Source organism: Pleurodeles waltl, chromosome 9 (genome assembly GCF_031143425.1).
Source record: "Pleurodeles waltl isolate 20211129_DDA chromosome 9, aPleWal1.hap1.20221129, whole genome shotgun sequence".
Taxonomy (NCBI): Eukaryota; Metazoa; Chordata; class Amphibia; order Caudata; family Salamandridae; genus Pleurodeles; species Pleurodeles waltl.
Window position 1 is genome coordinate 10,729,368 of NC_090448.1, and position 27,258 is coordinate 10,756,625.

Sequence of the window (27,258 nt, forward strand, 5' to 3'; positions counted from 1 at the left end):
TGTTACCCCCATTTTTCACTGTATATATGTTGTTTTAGTTGTATGTGTCACTGGGACCCTGGTAACCCAGGGCCCCAGTGCTCATAAGTGTGCCTGAATGTGTTACCTGTGTAGTGACTAACTGTCTCACTGAGGCTCTGCTAATCAGAACCTCAGTGGTTATGCTCTCTCATTTCTTTCCAAATTGTCACTGACAGGCTAGTGACCATTTTTACCAATTTACATTGGCTTACTGGAACACCCTTATAATTCCCTAGTATATGGTACTGAGGTACCCAGGGTATTGGGGTTCCAGGAGATCCCTATGGGCTGCAGCATTTCTTTTGCCACCCATAGGGAGCTCTGACAATTCTTACACAGGCCTGCCACTGCAGCCTGAGTGAAATAACGTCCACGTTATTTCACAGCCATTTTACACTGCACTTAAGTAACTTATAAGTCACCTATATGTCTAACCTTTACCTGGTAAAGGTTAGGTGCAAAGTTACTTAGTGTGAGGGCACCCTGGCACTAGCCAAGGTGCCCCCACATTGTTCAGAGCCAATTCACTGAACTTTGTGAGTGCGGGGACACCATTACACGCGTGCACTACATATAGGTCACTACCTATATGTGGCTTCACCATGGTAACTCCGAATATGGCCATGTAACATGTCTATGATCATGGAATTGCCCCCTCTATGCCATCCTGGCATTGTTGGTACAATTCCATGATCCCAGTGGTCTGTAGCACAGACCCTGGTACTGCCAGACTGCCCTTCCTGGGGTTTCTCTGCCGCTGCTGCTGCTGCCAACCCCTCAGACAGGCAGCTGCCCTCCTGGGGTCCAGCCAGGCCTGGACCAGGATGGCAGAACAAAGAACTTCCTCTGAGAGAGGGTGTGACACCCTCTCCCTTTGGAAAATGGTGTGAAGGCAGGGGAGGAGTAGCCTCCCCCAGCCTCTGGAAATGCTTTGTTGGGCACAGATGTGCCCAATTCTGCATAAGCCAGTCTACACCGGTTCAGGGACCCCTTAGCCCCTGCTCTGGCGCGAAACTGGACAAAGGAAAGGGGAGTGACCACTCCCCTGACCTGCACCTCCCCTGGGAGGTGTCCAGAGCTCCTCCAGTGTGCTCCAGACCTCTGCCATCTTGGAAACAGAGGTGCTGCTGGCACACTGGACTGCTCTGAGTGGCCAGTGCCACCAGGTGACGTCAGAGACTCCTGCTGATAGGCTCCTTCAGGTGTTAGTAGCCTTTCCTCTCTCCTAGGTAGCCAAACCCTCTTTTCTGGCTATTTAGGGTCTCTGTCTCTGGGGAAACTTTAGATAACGAATGCATGAGCTCAGCCGAGTTCCTCTGCATCTCCCTCTTCACCTTCTGATAAGGAATCGACCGCTGACCGCGCTGGAAGCCTGCAAACCTGCAACATAGTAGCAAAGACGACTACTGCAACTCTGTAACGCTGATCCTGCCGCCTTCTCGACTGTTTTCCTGCTTGTGCATGCTGTGGGGGTAGTCTGCCTCCTCTCTGCACCAGAAGCTCCGAAGAAATCTCCCGTGGGTCGACGGAATCTTCCCCCTGCAACCGCAGGCACCAAAAAGCTGCATCTCCGGTCCCTTGGGTCTCCTCTCAGCACGACGAGCGAGGTCCCTCGAATCCAGCGATACCGTCCAAGTGACCCCCACAGTCCAGTGACTCTTCAGCCCAAGTTTGGTGGAGGTAAGTCCTTGCCTCACCTCGCTGGGCTGCATTGCTGGGAACCGCGACTTTGCAAGCTACTCCGGCCCCTGTGCACTTCCGGCGGAAATCCTTCGTGCACAGCCAAGCCTGGGTCCACGGCACTCTAACCTGCATTGCACGACTTTCTAAGTTGGTCTCCGGCGACGTGGGACTCCTTTGTGCAACTTCGGCGAGCACCGTTTCACGCATCCTCGTAGTGCCTGTTTCTGGCACTTCTCCGGGTGCTACCTGCTTCAGTGAGGGCTCTTTCTCTTGCTCGACGTCCCCTCTCTCTGCAGGTCCAATTTGCGACCTTCTGGTCCCTCCTGGGCCCCAGCAGCGTCCAAAAACGACAAACGCACGATTTGCGTGTAGCAAGGCTTGTTGGCGTCCATCCGGCGGGAAAACACTTCTGCACGACTCTCCAAGACGTGGGGGATCCATCCTCCAAAGGGGAAGTCTCTAGCCCTTGTCGTTCCTGCAGTATTCACAGTTCTTCAGCCTAGTAAGAGCTTCTTTGCACCAACCGCTGGCATTTCTTGGGCATCTGCCCATCTCCGAGCTGCTTGTGACTTTTGGACTTGGTCCCCTTGTTCCACAGGTACCTTCAGACAGGAATCCATCGTTGTTGCATTGCTGATTTGTGTTTTCCTTGCATTCTCCCTCTAACACGACTATTTTGTCCTTAGGGGAACTTTGGTGCACTTTGCACTCACTTTTCAGGGTCTTGGGGTGGGTTATTTTGCTAACTCTCACTATTTTCTAATAGTCCCAGCGACCCTCTACAAGGTCACATAGGTTTGGGGTCCATTCGTGGTTCGCATTCCACTTCTGGAGTATATGGTTTGTGTTGCCCCTATCCCTATGTTTCCCCATTGCATCCTATTGTAACTATACATTGTTTGCACTGTTTTCTAAGACTATACTGCATATTTTTGCTATTGTGTATATATATCTTGTGTATATTTCCTATCCTCTCACTGAGGGTACACTCTAAGATACTTTGGCATATTGTCATAAAAATAAAGTACCTTTATTTTTAGTATAACTGTGTATTGTGTTTTCTTGTGATATTGTGCATATGACACTGAGTGGTACTGTAGTAGCTTCACACGTCTCCTAGTTCAGCCTGAGCTGCTCTGCTAAGCTACCATTATCTATCAGCCTAAGCTGCTAGACACCCTATACACTAATAAGGGATAACTGGGCCTGGTGCAAGGTGCAAGTACCCCTTGGTACTCACTACAAGCCAGTCCAGCCTCCTACATTGGTTGTGCAGTGGTGGGATAAGTGCTTGAGACTACTTACCACTCTTGTCATTGTACTTTTCATAAGAGAAAAATATACAAAACAAGGTCAGTGTATATACACATAGCCAAAAAGTTTTGCATTTCCTCTTTTCACTCTTTTCTAAGTGCTGAAAAGTACTTCTAAACTTTCAAAAAGTTCTTAAAAGTTTAAAAAGTTTTTTTCTGTCTTTCCAAAAAGTTCTGAAAACTTTTTTTCTCTTTGTCTATCACTTTAACTCTCTCTAAAAATGTCTGGCACAGGCCAAAAAGTTGAACTGTCCAAACTTGCATATGATCACCTTAGCTGGAAAGGAGCAAGGAGTCTCTGCATAGAGAGAGGTTTGAGTGTAGGGAAGAATCCTTCCTTAGAACTGTTAATTAATATGCTTAGAGTACAGGATAAGGCCATAAGTGCCCAATCTGTAGAAAAAGTAGCTAATGGTTCTCAATCTGATCCAGGGACTCCCCCAGGAAAAGGTTCAGGAAAGAAACTTCTCAGCCTGCCCATTACTAGACAGTCTAGCATAGTTGGTACAGAGGTTGAATCACATCATACTGATGATGTGCTCTCACATTATACTGGTAGCCAAGCTGTTAGGGTGCCCTCTGTAAGGGACAGGTCTCCTTCTGTTCATTCCCATCATACCTCTGTATCTAGAAATGTCCCTCCCACCCACCCTGATGACAGATTGTTAGAAAGGGAGCTCAATAGATTGAGAGTGGAGCAAACCAGACTGAAGCTCAAGAAGCAACAGCTGGATTTGGATAGACAGTCTTTAGAAATAGAGAGGGAAAGACAGAAAATGGGTTTAGATACCCATGGTGGCAGCAGCAGTATTCCCCATAGTCATCCTGCAAAAGAGCATGATTCCAGGAATCTGCATAAGATAGTTCCCCCTTACAAGGAGGGGGATGACATTAACAAGTGGTTTGCTGCACTTGAGAGGGCCTGTGCTGTACAGGATGTCCCTCAAAAGCAGTGGGCTGCTATCCTATGGCTATCATTTACTGGAAAAGGTAGGGATAGGTTCCTTACTGTAAAAGAAAATGATGCTAACAATTTCCAAGTTCTTAAGAATGCACTCCTGGATGGTTATGGCTTAACCACTGAACAGTACAGGATAAAGTTCAGAGATACCAAAAAGGAGTCTTCACAAGACTGGGTTGATTTCATTGACCAGGCAGTGAAGGCCTTGGAGGGGTGGTTACATGGCAGTAAAGTTACTGATTATGACAGCCTGTATAACTTAATCCTGAGAGAGCATATTCTTAATAATTGTGTGTCTGATTTGTTGCACCAGTACTTGGTGGACTCAGATCTGACCTCTCCCCAAGAATTGGGAAAGAAGGCAGACAAATGGGTCAGAACAAGAGTGAACAGAAAAGTTCATACAGGGGGTGACAAAGATGGCAACAAAAAGAAGGATGGTAAGTCTTCTGACAAGGGTGGGGACAAATCTAAAAATGAGTCTTCATCAGGCCCACAAAAACACTCTGGTGGGGGTGGTGGGCCCAAATCCTCCTTTAATCAGAACAAGGAAAAGAAACCATGGTGCTATTTATGTAAGATAAAAGGCCATTGGACAACAGATCCCAGTTGTCCAAAGAAAGGCACCACAGCTCCTACCACTACAACCCCTACTGCTACACCTAGTGTCCCTACTAATAGCAGTGGTGGTGGGAGCAAACCTACTAATAGCCAATCCAAGGGAGTAGCTGGGCTCACTTTTGGTAATTTAGTTGGGGTTGGTCTGATTAGGGAGACCACAGAGGCTACTTTAGTCTCTGAAGGGGCTATTGACTTAGCCACTTTGGTTGCTTGCCCCCATAACTTGGAGAAGTACAAGCAACTAACCCTAATAAATGGTGTTGAGGTCCAGGCCTACAGGGACACAGGTGCCAGTGTCACAATGGTGATTGAGAAACTGGTGCACCCTGAACAACACATACTTGGACACCAGTACCAAGTAACCGATGCTCACAACATAACACAAAGCCACCCCATGGCTGTTGTAAATCTCAACTGGGGGGGGGTATCTGGTCCAAAGAAAGTTGTGGTAGCTTCAGATTTACCTGTAGACTGTCTATTAGGGAACGATTTGGAGACATCAGCTTGGTCAGATGTGGAGTTGGAGGCCCATGCAGCAATGCTGGGCATTCCAGGGCATATTTTTGCTTTGACAAGGGCTCAGGCCAAAAAGCAAAAAGGACAGGGAAGCTTGGATCCTGGAACAATGGACCAAGTGCTCCCTAAAGCTAGGGCTAGTAGAAGCAAACCACTTCCTACTATCCCTCCCTCTACAGTGGATTCTACTTCTGAGGAAGAAGAATTCCCTCCCTGTGCAGAACCTACACCAGAGGAGCTGGAAGCAGACACTGCTGAGCTTTTGGGTGAAGGGGGGCCTGCCAGGGAGGAGCTGAGTGTGGCACAGCAAACCTGTCCCACATTAGAGGGTCTCAGACAGCAAGCTGTCAAACAGGCTAATGGGGATGTCAGTGACTCTCACAGAGTTTACTGGGAGGACAACCTCTTGTACACTGAGCATAGGGATCCTAAACCTGGAGCTGCCAGGAGATTAGTGATTCCTCAGGAGTACAGAAAGTTCCTCCTAACACTGGCACATGACATTCCCCTAGCTGGGCACCTGGGTCAAATGAAAACTTGGGACAGATTGGTTCCATTGTTTCATTGGCCTAGGATGTCTGAGGACACAAAAGAATTTTGTAAGTCCTGTGAAACCTGTCAAGCCAGTGGCAAGACAGGTGGCACTCCAAAGGCACCCCTTATCCCACTGCCTGTGGTTGGGGTTCCCTTTGAAAGGGTAGGGGTTGACATAGTTGGCCCCCTTGACCCTCCTACTGCTTCAGGCAATAGGTTTATCTTGGTGGTAGTGGACCATGCCACAAGATATCCTGAAGCTATTCCTTTAAGGACCACTACAGCTCCTGCAGTGGCAAAGGCCCTCCTGGGAATATTTTCCAGGGTGGGCTTCCCAAAGGAAGTAGTATCAGACAGAGGAAGCAATTTCATGTCTGCATACTTAAAGGCCATGTGGAAGGAGTGTGGTGTAACTTACAAGTTCACAACACCCTATCATCCACAAACAAATGGACTGGTGGAGAGATTTAATAAAACTCTCAAAGGCATGATTATGGGACTCCCTGAAAAACTCCGCAGGAGATGGGATATCCTTCTACCATGCCTCCTTTTTGCCTACAGGGAGGTACCCCAGAAAGGAGTGGGCTTCAGCCCCTTTGAACTTCTTTTTGGACACCCTGTTAGGGGTCCACTCACACTTGTAAAGGAGGGTTGGGAACAACCTTTAAAAGCTCCTAAGCAGGATATTGTGGATTATGTACTTGGCCTCAGATCAAGGATGGCTGAGTACATGAAAAAGGCCAGTAAAAACCTTCAGGCCAGCCAAGAGCTCCAGAAGCAATGGCATGATCAGAAGGCTGTTTTGGTTCAGTACCAACCAGGGCAGAAAGTGTGGGTCTTGGAGCCTGTGGCCCCAAGAGCACTCCAAGATAAATGGAGTGGACCCCACACAATTGTTGAAAAGAAGGGTGAAGTCACCTACTTGGTTGACTTAGGCACTGCCAGGAGTCCCCTTAGGGTGCTCCATGTCAACCGCCTGAAACCCTACTATGACAGGGCTGATCTCACCCTGCTCATGGCAACAGATGAGGGACAGGAAGAAGACAGTGATCCTCTACCTGATCTCTTCTCTTCCACAGAACAAGATGCTCTTGTGGAAGGTGTAGTTTTGGCTGATTGTCTTACTGCTGAGCAGAAAGATAATTGCATAAATCTCCTAGGACAATTTTCAGAACTCTTCTCCATTGTGCCAGGCACCACTTCTTGGTGTGAGCACACTATAGATACTGGAGACAGTCTACCTGTCAAAAGTAAGATCTATAGGCAGCCTGACCATGTCAGGGACTGCATAAAGCAAGAAGTTCAGAAAATGTTGGAACTAGGAGTAGTTGAGCACTCTGACAGTCCATGGGCTTCTCCTGTGGTACTGGTACCAAAACCCAATTCTAAAGATGGAAAGAAGGAAATGAGGTTTTGTGTAGACTATAGAGGTCTCAACTTGGTAACCAAAACTGATGCTCACCCTATACCCAGGGCAGATGAGCTCATAGATACACTGGCATCTGCCAAGTATCTAAGCACTTTTGATTTGACTGCAGGGTATTGGCAGATCAAATTGTCAGAAGATGCTAAACCTAAGACTGCATTTTCTACCATTGGAGGACATTACCAGTTTACTGTAATGCCTTTTGGTTTGAAAAATGCACCTGCCACTTTTCAGAGGTTGGTGAACACAGTCCTGCAAGGGCTGGAAGCTTTCAGTGCAGCATATTTGGACGATATAGCTGTCTTTAGCTCCAGCTGGGATGATCACCTGGTCCACCTTTGGAAAGTTTTAGAGGCCCTGCAAAAGGCAGGCCTCACTATCAAGGCTTCAAAGTGCCAGATAGGGCAGGGTAAGGTGGTTTATCTGGGACACCTTGTTGGTGGGGAACAGATTGCACCACTTCAGGGGAAAATCCAAACTATTATTGATTGGGTTCCCCCTACCACTCAGACTCAGGTGAGAGCCTTTCTAGGCCTCACTGGGTATTACAGGAGGTTCATTAAGAACTATGGCTCCATTGCAGCCCCTCTTAATGAGCTCACATCCAAGAAAATGCCTAAAAAGGTATTATGGACAGCAAGCTGTCAGAAAGCTTTTGAGGAGCTGAAGCAGGCCATGGGCTCTGCACCTGTCCTGAAAAGCCCTTGTTACTCTAAAAAATTCTATGTCCAAACTGATGCATCTGAATTAGGAGTAGGGGCAGTCCTATCACAACTTAATTCTGAGGGCCAGGATCAACCTGTTGCTTTTATTAGTATAAGGTTGACCCCTAGAGAAAAGCGTTGGTCTGCCATTGAGAGGGAGGCCTTTGCTGTGGTCTGGGCTCTAAAGAAGTTGAGGCCATACCTGTTTGGCACTCACTTCATTGTTCAGACAGACCACAAACCTCTACTTTGGCTAAAACAAATGAAAGGTGAAAATCCTAAATTGTTGAGGTGGTCCATATCCCTACAGGGAATGGACTATACAGTGGAACATAGACCTGGGAGTAGCCACTCCAATGCAGATGGACTCTCCAGATATTTCCACTTAGACAATGAAGACTCATCAGGTAATGGCTAGTCTTATTGTCCTTCGTTTGGGGGGGGGGTTGTGTAGGAAAGTACCATCTTGCCTGGCATGTTACCCCCATTTTTCACTGTATATATGTTGTTTTAGTTGTATGTGTCACTGGGACCCTGGTAACCCAGGGCCCCAGTGCTCATAAGTGTGCCTGAATGTGTTACCTGTGTAGTGACTAACTGTCTCACTGAGGCTCTGCTAATCAGAACCTCAGTGGTTATGCTCTCTCATTTCTTTCCAAATTGTCACTGACAGGCTAGTGACCATTTTTACCAATTTACATTGGCTTACTGGAACACCCTTATAATTCCCTAGTATATGGTACTGAGGTACCCAGGGTATTGGGGTTCCAGGAGATCCCTATGGGCTGCAGCATTTCTTTTGCCACCCATAGGGAGCTCTGACAATTCTTACACAGGCCTGCCACTGCAGCCTGAGTGAAATAACGTCCACGTTATTTCACAGCCATTTTACACTGCACTTAAGTAACTTATAAGTCACCTATATGTCTAACCTTTACCTGGTAAAGGTTAGGTGCAAAGTTACTTAGTGTGAGGGCACCCTGGCACTAGCCAAGGTGCCCCCACATTGTTCAGAGCCAATTCACTGAACTTTGTGAGTGCGGGGACACCATTACACGCGTGCACTACATATAGGTCACTACCTATATGTGGCTTCACCATGGTAACTCCGAATATGGCCATGTAACATGTCTATGATCATGGAATTGCCCCCTCTATGCCATCCTGGCATTGTTGGTACAATTCCATGATCCCAGTGGTCTGTAGCACAGACCCTGGTACTGCCAGACTGCCCTTCCTGGGGTTTCTCTGCCGCTGCTGCTGCTGCCAACCCCTCAGACAGGCAGCTGCCCTCCTGGGGTCCAGCCAGGCCTGGACCAGGATGGCAGAACAAAGAACTTCCTCTGAGAGAGGGTGTGACACCCTCTCCCTTTGGAAAATGGTGTGAAGGCAGGGGAGGAGTAGCCTCCCCCAGCCTCTGGAAATGCTTTGTTGGGCACAGATGTGCCCAATTCTGCATAAGCCAGTCTACACCGGTTCAGGGACCCCTTAGCCCCTGCTCTGGCGCGAAACTGGACAAAGGAAAGGGGAGTGACCACTCCCCTGACCTGCACCTCCCCTGGGAGGTGTCCAGAGCTCCTCCAGTGTGCTCCAGACCTCTGCCATCTTGGAAACAGAGGTGCTGCTGGCACACTGGACTGCTCTGAGTGGCCAGTGCCACCAGGTGACGTCAGAGACTCCTGCTGATAGGCTCCTTCAGGTGTTAGTAGCCTTTCCTCTCTCCTAGGTAGCCAAACCCTCTTTTCTGGCTATTTAGGGTCTCTGTCTCTGGGGAAACTTTAGATAACGAATGCATGAGCTCAGCCGAGTTCCTCTGCATCTCCCTCTTCACCTTCTGATAAGGAATCGACCGCTGACCGCGCTGGAAGCCTGCAAACCTGCAACATAGTAGCAAAGACGACTACTGCAACTCTGTAACGCTGATCCTGCCGCCTTCTCGACTGTTTTCCTGCTTGTGCATGCTGTGGGGGTAGTCTGCCTCCTCTCTGCACCAGAAGCTCCGAAGAAATCTCCCGTGGGTCGACGGAATCTTCCCCCTGCAACCGCAGGCACCAAAAAGCTGCATCTCCGGTCCCTTGGGTCTCCTCTCAGCACGACGAGCGAGGTCCCTCGAATCCAGCGATACCGTCCAAGTGACCCCCACAGTCCAGTGACTCTTCAGCCCAAGTTTGGTGGAGGTAAGTCCTTGCCTCACCTCGCTGGGCTGCATTGCTGGGAACCGCGACTTTGCAAGCTACTCCGGCCCCTGTGCACTTCCGGCGGAAATCCTTCGTGCACAGCCAAGCCTGGGTCCACGGCACTCTAACCTGCATTGCACGACTTTCTAAGTTGGTCTCCGGCGACGTGGGACTCCTTTGTGCAACTTCGGCGAGCACCGTTTCACGCATCCTCGTAGTGCCTTTTTCTGGAACTTCTCCGGGTGCTACCTGCTTCAGTGAGGGCTCTTTCTCTTGCTCGACGTCCCCTCTCTCTGCAGGTCCAATTTGCGACCTTCTGGTCCCTCCTGGGCCCCAGCAGCGTCCAAAAACGCCAAACGCACGATTTGCGTGTAGCAAGGCTTGTTGGCGTCCATCCGGCGGGAAAACACTTCTGCACGACTCTCCAAGACGTGGGGGATCCATCCTCCAAAGGGGAAGTCTCTAGCCCTTGTCGTTCCTGCAGTATTCACAGTTCTTCAGCCTAGTAAGAGCTTCTTTGCACCAACCGCTGGCATTTCTTGGGCATCTGCCCATCTCCGAGCTGCTTGTGACTTTTGGACTTGGTCCCCTTGTTCCACAGGTACCTTCAGACAGGAATCCATCGTTGTTGCATTGCTGATTTGTGTTTTCCTTGCATTCTCCCTCTAACACGACTATTTTGTCCTTAGGGGAACTTTGGTGCACTTTGCACTCACTTTTCAGGGTCTTGGGGTGGGTTATTTTGCTAACTCTCACTATTTTCTAATAGTCCCAGCGACCCTCTACAAGGTCACATAGGTTTGGGGTCCATTCGTGGTTCGCATTCCACTTCTGGAGTATATGGTTTGTGTTGCCCCTATCCCTATGTTTCCCCATTGCATCCTATTGTAACTATACATTGTTTGCACTGTTTTCTAAGACTATACTGCATATTTTTGCTATTGTGTATATATATCTTGTGTATATTTCCTATCCTCTCACTGAGGGTACACTCTAAGATACTTTGGCATATTGTCATAAAAATAAAGTACCTTTATTTTTAGTATAACTGTGTATTGTGTTTTCTTGTGATATTGTGCATATGACACTGAGTGGTACTGTAGTAGCTTCACACGTCTCCTAGTTCAGCCTGAGCTGCTCTGCTAAGCTACCATTATCTATCAGCCTAAGCTGCTAGACACCCTATACACTAATAAGGGATAACTGGGCCTGGTGCAAGGTGCAAGTACCCCTTGGTACTCACTACAAGCCAGTCCAGCCTCCTACAACGTCCACGTTATTTCACAGCCATTTTCACTGCACATAAGAAACTTATAAGTCACCCATATGTCTAACCTTCACCTGGTGAAGGTTGGGTGCCAAGTTACTTAGTGTGTGGGCACCCTGACACTAGCCAAGGTGCCGCAACATCGTGAAGGGCAAATTCCCCGGACTTTGTGAGTGCGGGGACACCATTACACGCGTGCATTATACATAGGTCACTACCTATGTATAGCGTCACAATAGTATCTCCGAACATGGCCATGTAACATGTCTAAGATCATGGAATTCTGGTATTGGGGGGACAATTCCATGATCCCCCGGGTCTCTAGCACAGAACCCGGGTGCTGCCAAACTGCCTTTCCATGGCTTCCACTGCAGCTGCTGCTGCTGCCAACCCCTCAGGCAGGATTCTGCCCTCATGGGGTCCAGGCAGCCCTGGCCCAGGAAGGCAGAACAAAGGATTTCCTCTGAGAGAGGGTGTTACACCCTCTCCCTTTGGAAATAGGTGTGAAGGGCTGGGGAGGAGCACCCTCCCCCAGCCTCTGGATATTCTTTGATGGGCACAGATGATGCCCATCTCTGCATAAGCCAGTCTACACCGGTTCAGGGATCCCCCAGCCCTGCTCTGGCGCGAAACTGGACAAAGGAAAGGGGAGTGACCACTCCCCTGACCTGTACCTCCCACGGGAGGTGCCCAGAGCTCCTCCAGTGTGTTCCAGACCTCTGCCATCTTGGAAACAGAGGTGTTGGGGGCACACTGGACTGCTCTGAGTGGCCAGTGCCAGCAGGTGACGTCAGAGACCCCCTCTGATAGGCTCTTACCTTTCTTGGTAGCCAATCCTCCTTTCTTGGTAGCCAAACCTCCTTTTCTGGCTATTTAGGGTCTCTCCTCTGGGGTATTCTTCAGATAACGAATGCAAGAGCTCACTAGAGTTCCTCTGCACTTCCCTCTTCGACTTCTGCCAAGGATCGACTGCTGGCTGCTCCAGGACACCTGCAAAATGGCAACAAAGTAGCAAGATGACTACCAGCAACATTGCAGCGCCTCATCCTGCTGACTTTCTCGACTGTTTCCTGGTGGTGCATGCTCTGGGGGGTCACCTGCCTTCACCCTGCACTGGAAGCCAAGAAGAAATCTGCTGTGGGTCGACGGAATCTTCCCCCTGCTAACGCAGGCACCAAAATACTGCATCACTGGTCTTCTGGGTCCCCTTTCATCCTGACTAGCATGGTCCCTGGAACACAGGAACTCTATCCAAGTGATTCCCACAGTCCAGTGATCCTTTAGTCCAAGTTTGGTGGAGGTAAGTCCTTGCCTCCCCATGCTAGACTGTAAACCTGTGTACTGCTTGATTTGCAGCTGCTCTGGCTCCTGTGCACTCTTCCAGGATTTCCTTTGTGCACAGGCTAGCCTGGGTCCCCAGCACTCCGTCCTGCAGTGCTCAACTGTCTGAGTAGGCCTCCGGCATCGTGGGACCCTCCTTTGTGACTCTGATCCAGCTCCAGTTCACAAACCTTCTAAGTACCTGCTCCAGTACTTCTGCGGGTGCTGCCTGCTTCTGTTGGGGCTCTCTGAGTTGCCGAGCACCCCCTCTGTCTCCTCATCCAAGGGGCAACATCCTGGTCCTTCTTGGTCCCCAGCAGCACCCAAAATCCTCTACCGTGACCCTTGCAGCTAGCAAGGCTTGTTTGCGGTATTTCTGCGTGGGAATACTTCTGCAACCTTTGTCGCGACGTGGGACATCTTCCATCCAAAGGAGAAATTCCTAGTCCTCTTCGTTGTTGCAGAATTCCAAGCTTCTTCCATCCAGAGGCAGCTTCCTTGCACCTTCATCCGGTGTTTTCTGGGCTCCTGCCCCCCCTGGACACTATCGCAACTCTTGGACTTGGTCCCCTTGCCTTGCAGGTCATCAGGTCCAGGAATCCGTCTTCAGTGCTTTGCTGGTGTTTGTGGTTCTTGCAGAATCCCCTTATCACAACTATTTTGTCCTTTGGGGTAGTAGGTGTACTTTACTCCTACTTTTCAGGGTCTTGGGGTGGGGTATCTTGGACACCCTGACTGTTTTTTTACAGTCCCAGCGACCCTCTACAAGCTCCCATAGGTCTGGGGTCCATTTGTGATTCGCATTCCACTTTTGGAGTATATGGTTTGTGTTGCCCCTAGACCTATGTTCATCTATTGCATCCTATTGTAATTCTACACTGTTGGCATTACTTTTCTTACTATTACTTATCTGATTTGGGTTTGTGTACATATAACATGTGTATATTTCTTACCTTCTTACTGAGGGTACTCACTGAGATACTTGTGGCATATTGTCATAAAAATAAAGTGCCTTTATTTTTAGTAACTCTGAGTATTGTGTTTTCTTATGATATTGTGCATATGATACAAGTGGTATAGTAGGAGCTTTACATGTCTCCTAGTGCAGCCTAAGTTGCTTTGCCATAGCGACCTTCTATCAGCCTAAGCTCCTACAAAACACCTCTGTTCTACTAATAAGGGATAACTGGACCTGGCACAGGGTGTAAGTACCACAGGGTACCCACTATAAGCCAGGTCAGCCTCCTACACTCATCAGCAGCTTGCAGCAGCTCCACGCCTCCCTCTGCCCCCTGCTCCCGGGCTGCTGAGGACAGTGAAAGAACGGAGGCATGGATCTGGAGCTGGCACCGGCACAGCCCCTCAGCAGCAGCTTGCAGCAGCTCCACACATCCCTCTGCTCCTGCTCAGGGGCTGCTGAGGACAGTGAAAGGAGGGAGGCCTGGATCCACAGCCAGTGCAGCCCCACAGCAGCAGCTTGCATCAGCTCCAAGCCTCCCTCTGCCCCCTGCTCCCGGGCTGCTGAGGACAGTGAAAGGAAGGAGGCCTGGATCCAGAGGCGGCACCTGTGCAGCCCTTCAGCAACAGCTTGCAGGAGCTCCACACCTCCCTCTGCCCCCTGCTCCCGATCCGCTGAGGACAGTGAAAGGAGGGAGGCCTCGATCTGGAGCTGGCGCTGGTGCAGCCCCTCAGCAGGAGCTTGCAGCAGCTCCACGCCTCCCTCTGCCCCCTTCTCCCAGGCTGCTGAGGACAGTGAAAGGAGGGTGGCCTGGATCCGGAGCGGGCACCGGTGCAGCCCCTCAGCAGCAGCTTGCAGCAGCTCCCCGCCTCCCTCTGCCCCCGCTCCCAGGCTGCTGAGGACAATGAAAGGAGGGAGGCCAGGATCTGCAGCCAGCGCAGCCCCTCAGCAGCAGCTTGCGCAGCTCAGAGTGTAAAGTGCAGCCCAGTTATGGGCCACACAGCGCAAGTGCAGACTGTTCTTGCGCTGTGTGGCCCATAACTGGGCTGCCAATGCACATGCCGGTGAGCTCCATTCTGCTGCCGGGCTAGCAGAGCTTTTGGCTTAACTCTGCGCTCCAAGCGGAGCGCGGAGTGCCAAAAACTCTGTTAACTCAGCCAGCAGAGCGGAGCTCAACCCTCACCCATACCCAGGATATATGTCCACTCTCCTGGCACTGAGATTCAACTTAAAAGAGGACATGTTGATCTAGACTGGTATAAAGGCATACCGTGTAGACAGACTCAGTAGCGCTGATTTGTACTGGGCACATGGGGTGGTGGGGGGGGCACCAGGCACTTAAGCCATTAATCTGATCCCCAGGTCTTTGCTCATGTCTGCCATCAACAAACACCAGCTGCAGCACCAGAAACCTGCCCAGTGACTGCCACACCTCTAACGGGCAGAGAATCCGCTCACAAACTCCTTCCTGGAATGGTGCCACAGGCCCATCAACACTGCAAGTAACAAACTCGAGGGGCCGTATTACACAATACGGTGCACATTCCTTGTTTTCACCGGGTGCACCTTTCGAAAGGTGCGCCCTGAGTAAACAAGGTGAGTGCAGTGTATTAGAATGAAAGCACTGCCCCCAGGGCAGCCGCAAACTTGTGCTATCCTGGGGACATCGCATTCCGGTGAAAATTGAAGTGGCTTTGAAGCAGCTGCTCCAAGTTTCTGGAGCAACCCACCTGCACTCTTAAGAGGGGTGAGAGATCCCCTTGCAGGTGGGTGCAGTGAGCGACTGCACCTGCCTGTAAGAGGATGTTTCCATCCTGATGGCTTCTTTGCCTTTGCACACATGTCTATAATACGGAGCAGGTGGAGAGGTCAAGAGATCCCTCATTTGCATTGGGTCAGGCCCTTGCAAATGAGGGAACACCCACTGATGATAGCGCTGGGGTTATATGTGCGAAAGCGCTATCAGTATTATGGAAGGGACAGCACAAGCGTCTGCAGCCCCTTCTGTAATACCAAAGTGCCCCGGGGGCGCACAAACCGGGCGCACACATCCGTTGCGGCCTTAGGATAGCCAATATCCAACATTCAGGCCACAAGAAGACTCTTCACCCAGATGGGGGCAGTCAGCCGTCCCTGTGGCTAGGATCACAACTCACGGGCTGCCCGCAGGGCAACTGGCTTCAGAGGGCAACCACCTTCGGAGGGCTTGAACCTATGCTAGCACCTATGGTCCTTCTTGTCTAAGTCAGAGGTCCATCTGACAGTTCTACCTGGCACACGTTCTCAGGGAACTCTTTTCTGATAAGTAAACCTTTTGCAAATGATATTTAAAATTAAAGAAGAATGAAATACTTAGAACATTTGTCACAAACATGATGATTAACATGATTTCTCAAAAGGAAGAAACTTCACAAACCACACAAAGTTGCTACGGTTGGAAAACCCCTCTGAATTCACGCACCCGTACTTAAAAGCCAGCACGAAATTGTGAAGTGGAGCAGAACTCTGTGAGCGGCCGGAGTCTGGCAGAGGATTTAGGCTCTCGCTGGCACCAGGGACTGCATTATTTTCAGTGCCCAGGGGTGCAACAGCTGCTTGGGCCCACTTTGTGCACCCCAGGACACTTTGGTATTACAGACGCGGCTGTGGAGGCTTGTGCGCCCCCTTCCATAATGCAGATAGCGCTCGTGCACATGTAGCGCCACCCTTATCATCAGAGGGTGTTCCCTCATTTGCATGGGGGCGTTGTCCAATGCAAATGAGGGGATCTCAACGCCTCTGTGCCCGAGCTGTATTATAGAGGTGGGCGCAGAGGCAAAGAAGCTGTCAGGAGGTGCACTGACTACCCCACAAAAACGTGGCACACTGTCAGTGGCCCCCTGATGTCAGACCTCTGAATGGGGGAAACAGGGTCTTATGGCCCCCCAGACATTCTCTTACAGGCAGGTGCAGTCACTCACTGCACACTCCTGCAAGGGGATCTCTAATCCCTCTTGAGTGCAGCCCAGTTGCCGCTTACACAGTGAAACACAGAGCGGCTGCTTCAAAGCCGCTCTGTATTTCACTTGAATGCCCTGCCCCCCAGGGTAGTTCTAGTTTGCAGCACTTTCATTCTAATATGGTGCATTCTCCTTGTTTGTGCAGGGCGCAGCTTTTGAAAGGGTGCCTGGCGCAAACAAGTGAAATGCGCTGCATTGTGTAATATGGCCCCAGCTCGGGTCTTCAAACATGTATACAGACTGCGCAACAGCTTTGGTTGTATCTGCTCACCCAGGTACCACCTTAATGCAGAAGGCTTTGAGAGGGCCCACCAAGGCATCAAAACAGCCTCTCAGAGGTCCCACCCAGGCAACACCCCAGTGCAGCAGCCTCTGAGAGGCCCACCCAGACACCACCACACTGTTGCAGCCCCTGGGAGACCCCACTGAGGCAGCCAGGCATCACAGCAGCCTCTTGGAGGTCCCACCAAGCACAGTACATCACCCTCTGAGAGGCCTCACCCTGGCACCACTGCAGCACAGCAACCTCTCGGAGGCCTCACCCAGGGACCACTGCAGCATGGCAGCCTCCGGAAGGCCTCACCCCGGCACCACTCCAGGACAGCATCCTCAGGGAGGGAGGCCTCACCCCGGCACCACAGCAGCACAACAGCCTCAGGGAGGGAGGCCTCACCCAGGCACCACGCAGCACAGCAGCATCAGGGAGGGAGGCCTCACCCAGGCACCATGCAGCACAGCAACCTCTCGGAGGCCTCACCCCGGCACCACAGCAGCACAACACCCTCATGGAGGAAGGCCTCACCCAGGCACCACGCAACACAGCAGCCTCAGTGAGGGAGGCCTCACCCAGGCACCACGCAGCACAGCATCCTCAGGGAGGGAGGCCTCACCCCGGCACCACAGCAGCACAACACCCTCAGGGAGGGAGGCCTCACCCAGGCACCACGCAACACAGCAGCCTCAGTGAGGGAGGCCTCACCCAGGCACCACGCAGCACAGCATCCTCAGGGAGGGAGGCCTCACCCCGGCACCACAGCAGCACAACACCCTCAGGGAGGGAGGCCTCACCCAGGCACCACGCAACACAGCAGCCTCAGTGAGGGAGGCCTCACCCAGGCACCACGCAGCACAGCATCCTCAGGGAGGGAGGCCTCACCCCGGCACCACAGCAGCACAACACCCTCAGGGAGGGAGGCCTCACCCAGGCACCACGCAACACAGCAGCCTCAGTGAGGGAGGCCTCACCCAGGCACCACGCAGCACAGCAGCCTCAGGGAGGGAGGCCTCACCCAGGCACCACCGCAGCACAACAGCCTCAGGGAGGGAGGCCTCACCCAGGCACCACCGCAGCACAGCAGCCTCAGGGAAGGAGGCCTCACCCAGGCACCACGCAGCACACCAGCCTCAGAGAGGGAGGCCTCACCCCAGCACCACTTCACCACAGCAGCCTCAGGGAGGGAGGCCTCACCCAGGCACCAAGCAGTACAGCAGCCGCAGGGAGGGAGGCCTCATCCAGGTACCACTGCAGCACAACAGCCTCAGGGATGGAGTCCTCACCCAGGCCAGGCACCACCCCAGCACAACAGCCTCAGGGAGGGAGTCATCACTCAGGCACCACTGCAGCACAGCAGCCTCAGGGAGACCTCATGCAAGCACAACTGCAGCACAGCAGCCTCAGGGAGGGAGGCGTCACCCAGGCACCACTGCCGCACGGAAGCCTCAGGAAGGCCTCACCCAGGCACCACTACAGCACAGCAGCCTCTGGGAGGCCTCACCCAGGCACCACTACAGCACAACAGCCTCAGGGATGGAGTCCTCACCTTGGTACCACTGCAGGACAGCAGCCTCACGGAGGGAGGCCTCACCCAGGCACTACGCAGCACAGCAGCCTCAGGGAGGGAGTCCTCACCCAGGCACACTGCAGCACAGCAGCCTCTGAGAGGCCTCACCCAGGCACACTGCAGCACAGCAGCCTCAGGGAGGGACACCTCACCCAGGCACCACTGCAGCACAGCAGCCTCTGGGAGGCCTCACCCAGACACCACTGAGGCACAGCAGCCTCAGGGAGGGAGTCCTCACCCAGGTACCACGCAGCACAGCAGCCTCAGGGAGGGTGTCCTCACGTAGGCATCACCGCAGCACAACAGCCTCAGGGAGGGAGGCCTCACCCAGGCACCACACAGCACAGGAGCCCCAGGGAGGGAGTCCTCACCCAGGCACACTACAGCACAGTGCCTCAGGGAGGGAGTCCTCTCCCCGGCACCACCCCAGCACAGCAGCCTCAGGGAGGAAGGCCTCATCTAGGCACCACCGCAGCACAGCAGCCTTAGGTAGGGAGGCCTCACCAAGGCACCACTGCAGCACAGCAGCCTCAGGGAGACCTCATGCAGGCACAACAGCAGCACAGCAGCCTCAGGGAGGGAGTCTTCACCCAGGCACAACCGCAGCACAACATCCTCAGGGAGGGAGGCCTCACCAAGGCACCACGCACCACAGCAGCATCAGGGAGGGAGGCCTCACCCAGGCACCACTGCAGCACAGAAGCCTCAGGGAGGGATGCCTCACCCAGGCACCACTGCAGGTCTGCAGCCTCAGGGAGACCTCACCCACGCACCACTGCAGCACAGAAACCTCTCAGAGGCCTCCTCCAGGTACCACTGCAGCACAGCAGCCTCCGGGAGACCTCATGCAGGCACAACTGCAGCACAGCCGTCTCAAGGAGGGAGTCCTCATCCAGGCACCACCACAGCACAACAGCCTCGGGGAGGGAAGCCTCCCCCAGGCACCACTGCAACACAGCAGCCTCAGGGAGACCTCATCCAGGCAGAACTGCAGCACAGCGGCCTCAGGGAGGCATTTCCCTAAAAGCCCTGCCTGACAGGCGTGTGGGACAGGAGGTCCCCCCACTCCTGAGTGGCTGGCCGAGCTGTTGTGAGAGCTCGGTCTGGTGAAGGGCCGAGAGCTGTGAGGAGTAGGGCATGGCAGGAGGTGTGGAGAGAGTGTTTCATGAAGGTGTCACAGAAGGCGCCACTTGTTATCTGTAGATAACTTCGAAGCGCTCTACTGACAGGGTACGTGTGCACTGTTCATGGAGCAAGAGGTGACTTCCAGGCGCTTTTAGAGAGGGATGGACGGAGGACAGTAGCTGCAGCAAGTCCTCCTCAAGGAAAGACTTGCCCAGAAGTCTGCTTCCGAGGGCTTCTAGGCACACTGAGGGCCAGATTTATCAAAGGTTTTATGTTGCCCTTGCGCCACGCGCCACGCGCCACGCACAGGGACGCAGGGTGACGCAAAACCTAGAATGAGGTTTACTAACCCACGCAAGGCCACCTTACGTGAACCTGCGTGGCTTGGTAAATCTGAAGTAACGTACGACAGTGCAAGTCTCTGCCTTGCATTACTCTGCCCCAGGGAGAATTCTATGCGTGGAGCATAGGCATTCCCACATGTCCACTCTCGGATCCACTCTTGGACCTTGTTGCATTCCCAGATTTACCATAAGTGCTAAACCTAATGCTGTGGAGCTGCACAAAACTTGAGCTTCATTGGGATGAGGTATTAAAAGCATCACTGCAGTCACGGACAGAAGACTCTCACTGTCTCCTTCAGTGGCACAACTCGGGGACTTTCCCAGGCCTAACGCAAAAAACCCACTAACAGATATATAGACCTGGCATTGCTGCTATCCAGAAGAGAGATCACGATGCACTGGAAGGACCCTGGGGGAACCGTTCTACAAAACTGGAAGGCAGAGTTAATGCGATGGGTAGATGCGGAGGGGAAAATATTACACCCAGAGGCGCAGGGGTAGTACACCCAGAGAGACAGCGCGACAGTGGGACCACTTGCTTGATTGTCTTAGGAATCCAAATGATCCAGTATCGGATCGTCGCAGTCTTCTGCTGGAACGGACCTCACCTGACTCCTTCAAAGAGCTCAGTTACTGATCAGGCTGGCCAATAAGAGAGACTGTGTTACAGAAGAGCACCTTTTAACATCCTTTTTTTTTTTTCCTTCTTCTTAGAAGTCGACATGGGGGGAGGGTATTGGGTAAAGGGTAGTTTAAACCCTACGGTTGAACATGTATGTATTTGATAACTGCAAAATCAATTAAAAAAATATATTTAAAAAAAAAGTGGTAAGCCTAGAAATTAGTCAAAATTCTATGCCTGCCTGGGGGCTTGTAAAAAGAAAAAATATCTTTATTTCTTCTCGTTTTTCCTCTTTCTACATGTGCTGCATACTGCAGCACACATGGAAGGAGCAAAACGCTTCAGAGGATTGTTTTTGTGCAGAAAGGTGTCCTTTATCTCCACAAAAACAGTTCTGTCTGCAACACAGACCCCTTGCACCGCCGTGCACGGGCACCTGCGTGGGCACCAGGCACTTCATGGTCCTCCAGCCCAAGGAATGTGCATATAATGTTAAATATGGCACATTCCTGCAAGGTGTCTTGCTGCGTTGCAATGCGTGACATTTTGTACATCTGCCCCTAAGTGTTCCCTGTGACGTGAGTGGTATTGCAACATTTTTACTGCAGTGCACGTGACACATAATACTCTTGCCTCAGACATGAAATCTTCACCCTTTACCGTGCCTCCTAGGTGAAAATGTTTTAATTGTTTGTGGGATGAGGAAAGTGATACATAGAGGCAGAGCATGTGATGCGTCGGTGATGGTAAGGCGTCAGCCTGCCATGTGGTGATGGTGGTATGGAGGCTGCCTATGATGTGTTGATGGTGGTAAGGCAGCAGCCTGCCATGTGGTGATGGTTGTATGGAGGCTGCCTATGATGTGTTGATGGTGGTAAGGCAGCAGCTTGCCATGTGGTGATGGTGGTATGGAGGCTGCCTATGATGTGCTGATGGGGGTAAGGTGTCAGCTTGACATGTGGTGATGTTGGTATGGAGGCTGCATATGATGTGTTGACGGTCGTAAGGCAGCAGCCTGCCATGTGGTGATGGTGGTATGGAGGCTGCCTATGATGTGTTGATGGTGGTAAGGCAGCAGCCTGACATGTGGTGATGGTAGTATGGAGGCTGCCTATGATGTGCTGATGGTGGTAAGGCAGCAGCCTGCCATGTGCTGATGGTGGTATGGAAGCTGCCTATGATGTGTTGATGGTGGTAAGGCAGCAGCTTGCCATGTGGTGATGGTGGTATGTTGGCTGTCTATGATATGTCGATGGTGGTAAGGCGTCAGCCTGCCATGTGGTGATGGTGGTATGGAGGCTGCCTATGATGTGTTGATGGTGACAAGGAGGTTCCCTGTGGTAGCAAGGTGTCAGCCTCAAGAGTCGATGTTGGTAAGGCGGCAGCATTTGATGTGTCCATGGCATTAAGGTGACAGCGTGTGATGTGTCCATGGCGTTAAGGTGGCAGCGTGTGATGTGCCGATGGTGGTAAGGTGGTAGTGGGTAATGTGTCAGTGGCAGTAAGATGGTAAGGTGGCAGTGTGTAATGTGTCGGTGGCAGTAAGGTGGCAGTGTGTGATGTGTCAATGGTGGTAAGGTGGTAGTGTGTAATGTGTGGATGGCAGTAAGGTAGCAGTGTGTGATGTGTCAATGGTGGTAATGTGGTAGTGTGTAATGTGTCGGTGGTAGTAAGGTGGCAGCGTGTGATGTGTAAATGGTGGTAAGGTGGTAGTGTGTAATGTGTCGGTGGCAGTAAGGTGGCAGTGTGTGATGTGTCGATGGCGGTAAGGTGTTAGTGTGTAATGTGTCGATGGCAGTAAGGTGGCAGCGTGTGATGTGTCGATGGTGGTAAGGTGGTAGTGTGTAATGTGTTGATGGCAGTAAGGTGGCAGCGTGTGATGTGTCAATGGTGGTAAGGTGGTAGTGTGTAATGTATCAATGGCAGCAAGGTGGCAGTGTGTGATGTGTCAATGGTGGTAAGGTGTTGATGTCCCTCAGCAACCCAGAAATGGAAGCCAGGATGGCTGTCCCTCTGCAGCTGTTGGTTTTCCCCCATCATGGTGGAGTACCTGGCAGGTGTGGCCCGTCCTTTAGGGTGGAGGGGCCATGCCCCCCCACCTTTTGACCCTCATGAAGAGTGTCTGTCAGGCTGAACAAAGGTCAGCCTGACAGACACTCTTCATTTTCAGCTCAGACAGCCAGGAGTGAGACAGGTGCTATTTGCTCAGACTCCTGGCTGCCTGAGCAGAACTTTTCTGGGCTGAGGACGTTACAGCTCCTATGGTCGTGACCTCCTCGGCTCAGCAAAGGTGCCTCGAGGCCCTCCCCTGGGTGACGAGGAAAGCGTCACCCATTGACTTTGACCTGGGCGCTTCAGGTTTAAGCCCTGAAACGCCCAGGGCGAGTGTCAATCAGTGACACTTCGTGACAAAGTGGGGTCGGGTCAGCAGTCTCACAGACCCCATCCCACTCTGTGACGAGGCTGGGACTGCCTAAGGTCACCCAATCAGGAAAGGCAGCAGTCCCAACCCTGTTGGGACCTCAAGGCTGAAGGTAAGTGTGTGTGTTTGTGTGTGTGTGTGATGTTTTAAAATGAATGTTTGGTGCATGCGTGTATGTTTGAATGTTATGAGTGTTTTTAATGGATGTGCATGCGTGTGTGAAAGAATGAGTGTGTGTGATCATTTAAAATAAATGTTTGGTACGTTCGTGCATGTTTAAATGTTATGAGTGTTAATGGATGTGCGTTCGTGCGTGTGTGAAAGAATGAGTGTGTGATGTTTTAAAATGAATGGTGCGTGCATGTTTGAATGGTATGAATGTTGTGAATGGATGTGCATGCGTGCGTGTGTTAAAGAATGAGTGTGTGTGAACTTTTAAAATGAATGTTTGGTGCGTGCGTGCATGTTTGAATGTTATGAGTGTTGTTAATGGATGTGCGTGCGTCTGTGCGTGTCTGTGTGTGAAAGAATGAGTGTGTGTGTGTGTGCTTCCCGCCCGCCCCCTCCCTCCTAAAGCTGCCGGCCGCCACTGCTACCTGGCCCATCATGCCTTGGGAATTTTGGTAGGCTCCCAAGACTTGGGAGCTGGTTTCCTGGTAAGTATTGTCCCTAGGAGCCCCCATCCTCTAGCCCACTCCATCCCTCCCACGCACCCTACACCCACGTGCCTGTGCCCCTGTCACAGTGTGCCCACTCTCAGTAGTGGCAGGACCATCACTGTCAGGAGCGACAGGGTGAGAATCAGGTGCCTGTACTGCAGGGCACACAATTGATGAAACAGTCCTTGGGGTACAGGTTTGGGGGTGAATGGTTTTATGTGATGTTGATGCAACAGGGCCGAGAGGAATCGCTGTGGGCAGGGTGAGGCTGACAATTGTTGACTGACCAGGTGTCCCTGATGGGCCAGCTTTGTCCCCAGTGTCCACACATCCAGGAGTGTAGTCCTCACTGGGACCTTCAGCCAGGGGGTTAGTGGCAATCTCTGGTATCCTCTCCATGGTGACAATAGCAAAGTTACCTGTGGGAGAAGGGTAACACAGAGTTGCAGTAAGTGATACAAGTGATGTTTCATTTCGAGTATTAGTGATGCAGTGTGAGATGCACACAGTGCCTTAACATGATCCCCAGAAATGATAATGACAGCTGCTGCAAAATCTTACAACATGAGACTCTGTAATTCCAACACCATACACCATACACCATACACCATACACCATACACCATGCTTAAAGCTGCCATGCTTATGTTGGTAGTCATTAGACTGCTGACACCATCGTAAGTAGGCTGACTATTGACATGGGTGTTCACCTTTGTTGCCTAGTGAAGTGTCTGGCATGATGCATGGCACACAAAAGCTGGACACTGCACAACAGTGTCAGAGTAGGGACACAGTATGGGAGTACGCAATAGGCACTGACCTCTATCTGGATGTGCTGCATGTGCATCCATTTTGGCATCTAGATTTCCAGCCCAGGTGAGTATATTTGTTCTAAGTGCAGTTTGATGGAGCACTCAGCCGTAGCTCTGTTTTGTTGGTAGTGGGAGTGGGAGTGGGCCGTTGCATTGCTGTCATTGCCATTGGCTGTTTCACAGTTGCACATTCATCATGGGCTAGATTTGTAGTTATTTTCACATGTGTGACATCTCACATTTGGGGCCAGATGTATCATCCCACCCTTTGCGATTCGGAAATAGCGATTTTTAAGAAATCGCTATTTCCGACTCGCAAAGTGCCATGTATCACATTTGCGATTCGGTAATAGCGATTTCTTAAAAATCTCAAATGCTATTACCGAAAAGCAAATTGCGATACCGGCCCCATTCGTAGCTATGGGCCTGTTGGCCCCTATCTGCGAATTTTTTGCATTTTCAAAATTGTGATTTCTGAACCAGAAATTGCAATTTTGGAAATGCAAAACCCCAGGCTGCTGGGGTCCTAAGGCCCCTTCTGCTGCACCCCACAATTTTTGGGGGGGACATGTAAGGTGCACACATGCCAAAAGGACTTGTGTGCCTTACATGTACAATTTTAAGGAAAGCATTGTGCTAAGAGGCTCCAAGATTGTCACACCCGAGAGTCCGAGAACAGCAAATCATTGAATTCACTCATGAAGGACATTGTGGCATTGTTGCCATCAAAAGAGCTCTGAGAGTTCGAATGTGCTTCCCTCGCTTGGATGTAAGAGTTGAGAAGGAGTTAAAACTGTGTTATTTATGCAACTGTCTCTCCCCGAAAGTGACCCAACATCCACTATGTCTGATCTTCCTGCACCTACGTGGGAAGCAGTGGCTGTAGATTTGTTTGGGCCCCTCACAAACAGGCACCATCTATGGTGGTCATTGACAAGTGTTCTTGTTGTCCTATGGTAGAGGATATGTCATCAACAACCCATGGCAAAGTCATTGAGCAGCTAGACGACATATTTGCAGTGTGGGGCACATTGGACACTCTCAAGTCTGACAATGGTCCAATAGCAAGGAGCTTAAGGAGTTTCTAACTAGACTCAAAGTCAAGCATCAGAAAAGTATACCCTTGTGGCCTCAGACTAAAGGTGTTATAGAACGTTTTATGGGAACCCTAAAATGAGTGATAAAACGTGAATCGATGGAAGTAATTGGACTGAGTCAAGCATCATGTCAAGCCCTATGTGCTTCTCGTTCGACTCCTCATTCTACCGCCGGTGGGAATCCTGCCACCTTGTTGCCCAGGAGAGCTATAAGAACCAAATTACCCCATTGGACTAATGAAGAAACTCGGCATTATGAAGAGGTTCATGTTACCAATCAATCAATCGATCAAATTTATTAAGCGCGCTACTCACCTGGTAGGGTCTCAAGGCGCTGAGGAAGTGGGGGGGAGGGGGTTACTGCTCAAAAAAACAAGTTTTGAGGTGGTTTCTGAAAGTTAGGAGGTCCTGGGTCTTGCGTAGGTTGGTGGGGAAGGAGTTCCAGGTCTTGGCGGCGAGGTGGGAGAAGGATCTGCTGTCGGAGGTGGTGCGTTGGATGCGAGGGACTGTTGCAAGGGTTAGGTCGGCGGAGTGGAACTGTCGGGTTGGGTTGTGGAAGTTGGTGCGTTCGTTGAGGTAGGCCGGTCCGGTGTCGTGGAGAGCTTTGTGAGCGTGGCTTAGGATTTTGAAGATTATCCTTTTGTTGATGGGCAGTCAGTGTAGGGATCTGAGGTGGGCGGAGATGTGTTTGTGGCGAGGGATGTTGAGGGTGAGACGTGCAGCTGCGTTCTGGATGCGCTGGAGTTTTCTCTGAAGTTTGGCTGTGGTCCCTGCATAGAGGGCGTTGCCGTTGTCCAGTCTGCTGCTTATGAGATTTGGGTGACCGTTCTTCTTGTTTCTAGGGGAATCCATTTGAAAGTCTTGCGTAGCATGCAGAGAGTGTTGAAGCAGGAGGATGATATGGCTTTGATTTGCTGAGTCATTGAGAGAGTGGAGTCCAGTATGATGCCAAGATTGCGTGCATGGGTGGTGGGTATTGGGGGTGGTCCTAGGATGGTGGGCCACCATGAGTCGTTCCATGCTGTCTTGTTGGGACCGAAGATGATGATCTCGTTTTTTTCTGAGTTCAGTTTGAGGTGGCTTGCTGTCATCCAGTTAGCGATGGCGAGGAGTCTGGCTTGTAGGTTATTCTTGGTGGTAGATGGGTTCCTCGTGAGGGAGATGATGAGCTGGGTGTCATCAGCGTATGAAATGATGTTGAGGCCGTGGGGGCAGATGATGCTGACGAGTGGAGCCATGTAGATATTGAAAAGGGTGGGGCTGAGGGAGGATCCTTGGGGGACCCCACAGATGGTCTTGGTGGCAGTAGACAGGAACGGAGGGCGGCAAACTCTTTGGGTTCTTTCAGAGAGGAAGGAGGTGAGCCAGTCCAGGGCTTTGTGGCGAATTCCGGCGTCGAAGACCAACACTGCTCAAAATTGTCAAATGAAGTCATATGCTGATCAACATCAGCGAGCTCAGAATATTTTCTCCAACGAAGGTGACCGGGTTCTTGCCAAGCAAAAACTGAAGCAAAAGACCGATCTTCCGTTTGATGCTGAGGCTCTGAAAGTTGTGATGCATAAGGGACACGTTATAACAGCGTAACCTCCCAAAACTCCATCACAAGAGACCAGTCACAATTCAGATACCTGTCTCAACGATCTTCAGTCCCTGAAACCCCAGGTGAGGTTCCTCCACTTGTAAGCCCAGATCAGACTCTAGACTCTCCTCTGTGTCCACTATAGGTACAGCCCAACTACCTCATGTCACGCGGTCTGGCCAAACTGTGCGAGCACCTCGACGATTGATTGAATAAATATAATGCTGTCATTGGTTATACCTTTCTATTTGACAA